General features: G+C 36.2%; 1 long non-coding RNA gene across 1 annotated transcript; it reads right to left on the bottom strand.

Annotated features, from left to right (window-relative positions):
• Positions 1-275: 275 nt before the first annotated feature.
• Positions 276-5,814, bottom strand: LOC149140017 (uncharacterized). Its single transcript, XR_016263990.1, has 3 exons — positions 5,497-5,814; positions 611-687; positions 276-508 (listed from the first exon to the last, which is right to left on the bottom strand). It is a non-coding gene; the product is annotated as an uncharacterized LOC149140017 (long non-coding RNA).
• Positions 5,815-7,449: the final 1,635 nt, after the last annotated feature.

The raw sequence follows: 7,449 nt of genomic DNA, 5'->3' as shown, positions 1-7,449 counted from the left end.
TATTCTTATGTAGGAAAAAAATATGGCTTGACAATCGTCCAAAATGCGTTGGTATAATGTCTAGGGTATCTTCACCTTGACCTTCATAGACTATACAATTGTGGTTGCTCACTACACAAAGCAGATCGATATAGTTGAGTGTGAGACCACATATAAAACATAATAAATTGAAAAGCAAGCAAATGGATTCACAAATGAGCGAAAGATAATTGTGAGTAAAATGCATTGCATATAGTTAAGGTGATTGACCTTCATTTATGAATGATAAGCTCCATCTTATCTCTTTGATTTTCTCTCCTTGTTGCCTTCCTTTCCTATTGCACATCCAGTAAACAAATCCAAGACCAAACTACAAGAAATGAGAAAAAAATGTAAAACAAAACTAAACATGTACAACAAAACTCATGACTATGCTCAAACTCAACAAACAAAACATGTAGACAATAACAAACAAAAATTGCAAACTTCCCCCTTGCACATTATCTCTACTAAAATGTCCTCTCCTCGCCTGAAAGGAAAAAAAGTGGGGTGAATAACATTAAAATCCAAACATAGATAGTAATGGTAAGCATATTAAAAAACCAATAATTATTCATAATAGCAAACACACCTCCTCTAGAGTTTGTTACATAATGATGAACACTCCATTTTGTATTCCACTTACTCGTGCTCACTAGAACAAGACATCTACAAAAAATACATAATAAGATATTAAAATCAATATACAATTTAACGGGAGAATTGAATGCAATAACTAATCATAATATGAAACATACTTGTCTTTGAGTTTTGCTATATAAAGGGGGATAATCCATTTTGTATTTCATGTATCCATAATTTTGATGGATTGTAGTAAATATAATTTACTACACACCAACAAATGCGCTTTAATTGTTTCAGTTTGTATTTATGCCATAACACATTGAATTACCATGGTGGTAGCCCTCTCTCTAGAGACGAGAGAGACACGGATTTTGAAACAGAAAATCAAGCAGACTTACTCTAAGAACTTGTGACAAGGGTTAGCTAATATAGCCTTGAAGCTATCCATATATCAAATTGTTTTGAGTAATGCAATATAGTCACGTCATAGTAATTTGAATGAATAATCTTTTGCGTATTTGTGTGAAGGCCAACATTTTCGTTGTTTGTTTTAGAGATTCATAGTGAGGAGACGATTTGTTATAGCAATGCCTGCCAAACCCAATTCTATGACTATGATTAATGCTTATGGTTTGCGGATGGTTCTTGATACCTTCAAGGTGATCTCAGGGCTTCTTCAATTGCTCAATACATCTACGTGATCTTAGGGATTTTTCAATTCCCTGTCATATGTCAAGGGGAAAGGGTTGCTAGTTTCAAGCTAGAACTTCTGGGAAAAACATATGTTGCTACAAAAACTTCTTATTTAAATAGCGGATTTGTGTACATAAGGTCGAGCTATGGAGATTTATAACTTATCAAATTGCATCAGTAGCTAGTCGTTTCAAGCTCACATGTAGACGTTTTGGAAAGATATGTAAGTATCGATCTTATAACGAATTTCTGTATTTTAGATGAAAGTCAAGCATAAGGTCAAGTTGTTTCCTATTTTGGAGCAGTTAAAGAGGGTTTTCTCTTATAGTCTGCAGTCATGAGCACAAATCAACATATCTACTAGGCAAAAAGGAGATTTAGTCATATTTGATAGTATCATCTAGATTTTTTATAATCGTAGACACAATGTTCTTTAGGTATTTTTGGCCACTGAAGGGTTAATATTGTCTACTTGGAAATTGGAGAAACATTTGGTCATTGAGTTTGATATAAATCCCAATGGTAATGATCTTATGTGGATTGGATGGGCATATATTTAGCTTTATATTTAATATGAGTAGAGGGAAAATAGTTAAAGAAAGAAATTCCTTTGGGTATGAAAGCAATTAGTCTTCGCACTTTTCTGTCTAAGAATTCAACCCATATTTTTTCAATGTCACATAGGAGTGACATGCTAACAACTATATAAAATAGCTTTGCCAATCATGGTAACTTACGGTTTGTTGTGTCTAATTAAAACAAAAGGGCCATGGAGCAGTGCGTAGGTTGGGTGGTGATTTCAACGATATTTGCAGCCTACAAGAAGATTAGGCCAGCCATACATGTGAGGAGAATCAGTGCAAAAAACATTAGTTTCCTTATGTTTGTGGGAAATATAGCTCTCGTACACCTTGCTAACCTTGCTAGTTACCATATCAGACAAAATGAATATCATAAAATAGGACTTTCGTGCATAGTATTGCTCAATGAATTCCCATACAAGAAAATTGTTATCTTCTTCACAAGTTTTTCCCGACGCTAATGTCGCTTATACAAACTCTGGGCTGGTGATTGTGTTTAATTTAAAGAACTCCAATACAAAGATGGTCTTCTCATACCTATCGAGACTTCTTTCTTTGCAAGTTCCACGACTATAAAAATCATTCCGTTTTAAATTTGTATGCAAACATTGACCTCCACTCTCTTCAATTCTACTAACACGCATAAGCGATTGAAACACCCAACGACATATAAAGCTGCACAATTGTTTGGCTACAACATTATGTTTGCATCTACACAACACAAAAGTAAAGGGGTTGCGGTGATATAGAAAAATGTTTTGGATTTAAATGATTTCACTGCAGGCAATAAAGACGATCTCAAAGAGTTCTTTGGGAGAAAAGTATCAATTAAGCTTCTCAACGTACCTCAGATCCATTCTAGCAATGAAAGTGCAAAATTAAGTGAAATGTGCTTCTCTAAGACTAGATCTCTACTGATGGAGGAGTCATCCTTGTCAGACCACCTATGGTTGGGTTTGTGTGATTTTGCACCACAAAAGGGTTTGTCATTTCGTAAACAAAGAACCCAAGCATTGGGATTTTGTACCCAGGGTGTGTGTGTGAAATCAAGAAAAGGAATTATTATTTATTCATTGTTGCAAGTGGAGAACCCTTAGAGGAAAAAGGGTGAACTAAGGCTAGGATGAAGGGTCTTGATCAAATAAAGAAATTACTTTTCCTTAAGTTAGTTGGGGTTTGTCTAGAAGCTTCAAGTCGGCCTAGGCTTGGAAATACGCCATTTGAGGGCAAAGCCTACCCTCATGAGAAAACAATAAGGGAAGTTGTGAAACTCATTTGATTATCCAACAAGTGCAGTTCTTCTCAAGTGAGGATTGATCCAAGGACGCTGCATACCTCAGGAAGCCGAGCTAGATAAAGAGCAAGAAGAAGGGTTTCGTGTTTTTCTTTTTGTCTCATGCTCTGCTTTAGGTTCAAGGAGGATGTTGGCCGAGTTTGGTGAGGAATTTAGTGGGAAAGTTTGTGCATCAAAGTAGTTGAAGAGACTTGTGGAAAAGGGTCAAAAGTTTTGGGCTAATAGAAATGGTACTTCTATGATCTAGCTGCAGAGTCACGTACCTTATTAGAGAGCCAAAACACCTAGAATAAGGTTTTTTTGGTATGTCGTGACGATTGGAGGAAATTTAGAGTAACGTCGCATGCCTTAGAGGACCAATGAAACAAGTACAGGGCTGGAAGAAGGGTACCGCAGGTTCGAGGTACCCTAGATTTGGGGCCTCAGAGATCTGTAGCAAGGCTTAGGTTATCAGTCAAAAGACTGACCAAACTATGGTTGCTTGGGGTCTAAGTGGTAGCATCCTCAAGAAGATAGATAACTAAGGTTGGATGGTTGTCCATGAGGTTTTTGACAACAATTTTGATATGCCCTAGTTAGAGTTTCTTCCTATGCAGAGAGCCATCCTATGGTCTATCCAAATCTCAATGAAAGAATAGTTGAGATCTGTGATGAATGAAGAGTGTCGAGACCCTAGAAAGGGAACAAATAACTCTTTGTTGTGGGTAGAAGTTTGAGATGGAAAGACAATGATAAGGTTGATGTAGTAAAGGAAAAGAGAAGGTTTGTTCAAATGTTTGAACAACAGTTGTAATTAGCCCTAAGAACTGTGATATAGAATGCATCTTATCATTGTTGGTGGGTAGTTTGGAATAGCCCTAGACCTCGACAATTTAAGGAGACAAATTCCAAAAGAAACAAAAGTCTTGGAAGCCCTAGATTAGTCATGGTGTTCACTGTGTATGGGTAATTTGGGAATCCCCTTAGAATGTATCTTATCACTGTCGGTGGGTTGTTTGCAATAGCCTTAGAATGTATCTTATCACTGTCGGTGGGTTGTTTGCAATAGCCCTAGATCTTGACAATTTGAGACAAATTGCAGAAGAAACGACAATCTTGGAAGCCCTAAGGATTGAGCTTCGAAGGATGAAAGGGCAACCGAGAGGGCTAGATCTAGGAGTACCACTCTGGAGCATCCAAGACGTTGACAAGTGGGTAGTCTAGAACACCTCAAGTACAATGTTCATGAAAGGAATCAATGGGTTGTTAGAAGGCAGAGTAGTGGACACCTAGTTCAGCTTATGAAAGGAGTCATATGGTTGACAAGAGGGCATATCTAGCAGACCCAAGGAGAAATCTTCTTAATGGAGCTAGACGACTGCTAGAGGGCAGATCCGTGAACCAATGTTCAATGACACAAAATGAGTTGTGATCATTCATAGTGGAAACTGAAAATGCAAGTGCACTGATCAGCAGATTGGGCGGCAACAGGATCTGCCATATCTGTTCAAGGTACGTGGACTAAAAGGGCTATAGTGCATGTTGTCAACAAGTAGGTCAAGTGTACATTGTTTAGGGTAGACTGGGTTCATAGCAGTTGACACCAAGACCTAGTTGTGTCCTTACATTAGGGTTGTATGTAAGGGCCATGATCCCTAGTACGTGAGCCCTAACACCATTGTAAACAAGTAGAGGGTTTAGAAAGTAAAAAATTGTCATGCGCACTAGTTGATTCACTGATGTATATTATTTCATTATGAAAAGTAGAAGTGTTGTCGCATTTGAGAGTGTTTGTGTTCCTGATTTTAGAGTCAAACCAGATTCTTGAGTGTAGTGGAAAAATCAACAAGATTACGCTTGAATTAAGCATACACATACTTGCCCTTCCTTGGCTAATATTATCTTAGCAATAATCATGGAAAATAAACACTAAAGATGTCAACCTCGAGTATAGCTTTTCTATTTCTTTCATATCAAAGTTTTTGGAAAAATTCTTGAATCTCACATGCATGAATAAGATCATACTACCTCGAAACCATTACAAAAGGATAAATCGTTGTACAAAAAGTAAATATTCCAGTGTATTAAAAGACAATAGTATTTTGTAGGAGAAAAGTATGGCTCACCCATCCTTTGTGCCAAGTTTGTACAATTTCTGGTGTATCTTCACCACTTGACCTTTGTAGATTATACAATTGTAGTGGTTCATTACATAAATAACATCATTATAGTTGATTATGAAAGCATAGATAACACATAATAAATTGAATAACAAACAAGTGGAGCCACAAATTAGCAAAAGATACTTTTAAGTGAAATGCTCTGCATATATGTATGTTAACTCACCTTCATTTATGAACAATAACCTCCATTTTCTATGTCTGCTTCCTTCATTTCTTTCTCTGTCTGCTTCCTTCATTTCCTTTTGCACACCCAACAAATGAAACCAAGACCAAACTACAAAAACAAGAAAACAAAGGAAAGCGAGTACAACAAACCCAACAAATGAAACCAAGACCAAACTACAAAAAATAAGCCCAAAAAAAACAAAGGTCAAAAAGCACAACTCAAAGCATGGCCATGCTCAAACTCAAAAAACAAAACATCCAAACAAGAATAAAGAAAAATTGCAAATATCCCCTTTGCACGCCATCTCTCCTGCAATGTGTTGTCCTCTGTTGAAAGGAAAGAAAGTGGGTTGAATAAGAGGTTAAAATATACACACAATTAGTAATGGTAAACATATTTGAAAACCAGTAATTATTCATAATAGAAAACACACCTCCCCTAGAGTTTGTTTTATAACGATGGACACTCTTTTGTATTCCACTTGTTCGTGCTCATCAAAACAAGCCATCTACAAAAGATACAAAATAAAATATTAGAATCGTTATATAAGTTAAACTAAAGAGTCGAACACAATCATTAATCATCATAAGAAACACACCTTTCCTTAAGACTATAATATAAAAGTGGAGAGTCCATTTTGTATTTCATGTATTCATGCTCAAGGGAACAAGCCATTTGCACTAGATATACAATAAAATATTAGATTTCTAATAGAATTTAAATAGAATTTAGATTTCTAAAACTAGATTTCTATGTCTCAAAAAAATATAAATTTTAGAAACCAGATATACTTTTACTACAAGTAATAAAAACAATGTTTTCGTAACATATAAATTTTTCAGAAAAAACAATCTAAGCATATCTAAACATATTGAAGACCCAAAATCCTAGGGTCCACAACGTAGTAATTGTATGTTAGCACGATGGTTGATTGGTTGAAGGGCTAGTATACTTGCCTACTGGACCTTACCCACCTCCTCTACAAGGCACATTATGTGGAGGTGTGCATGTGATGTGGAGCAAGAACACATACGTTGCAACATCTTAGATACTGCAACTATAGTCACTCATTGCACAAAGTAATATTATATATCAGATCACAAATAAACCACGAGAGAAAACGAATAACAAATATATAGAGTGACAAATTAATCATACACATACATGTTCACCCTTGGCTAATGTTATAGCAGCAACAACCATGAACAATAAGACCTGAAATTGAGGTTCAATCTAAGCATATCTAAACATATTGAAGACCCAAAATCCTAGGGTCCACAAGGCAGTGATTGTATGTTAGCACGATGGTTGATTGGTGGAAGGGCCAGTATACTTGTCTACTGGACCTTACCCACCTCCTCTACAAGGCACATTATGTGGAGGTGTGCATGTGATGTGGAGCAAGAACACATACGCTGCAACATCTTAGATACTGCAACTATAGTCACTCATTGCACAAAGTAATATCATATATCAAATCACAAATAAACCACGAGAGAAAACGAATAACAAATATATAGAGTGACAAATTAATCATACACATACATGTTCACCCTTGGCTAATGTTATAGCAGCAACAACCATGAACAATAAGACCTGAAATTGTGAACCTCAATATAGCATTTCCCTTTATTCTGTGTTGAAGTTCTTGGAAAATCTCAAACTTCACACCCATTAACAAGATCCTATTACCTTGAAGGCATGACAAAAGGATAAAATTACAAATCGATCCGCAAAAAACAAATATTTCAGTGGATTAAAGGACAATATTCTTATGTAGGAAAAAATATGGCTTACCAATCGTACAAGCTGCGTTGGTAGAATGTCTAGGGTATCCTCACCTTGACCTTCATAGGCTATACAATTGTGGTCGCTGACTACACAAAGCAAATCGATATAGTTGAGTGTGAGACCACATATAAAACATAATAAATTGAAAAGCAAGCAAAT

The sequence above is a fragment of the Pinus tabuliformis genome, chromosome X, assembly GCF_031772625.1.
Source record: "Pinus tabuliformis cultivar Carrire ecotype Pingquan chromosome X, CPIR1, whole genome shotgun sequence".
NCBI lineage: Eukaryota > Viridiplantae > Streptophyta > Pinopsida > Pinales > Pinaceae > Pinus > Pinus tabuliformis.
Note: the sequence above shows the minus strand (reverse complement) of the source record. Positions and strands in the feature narration are given on the sequence as shown.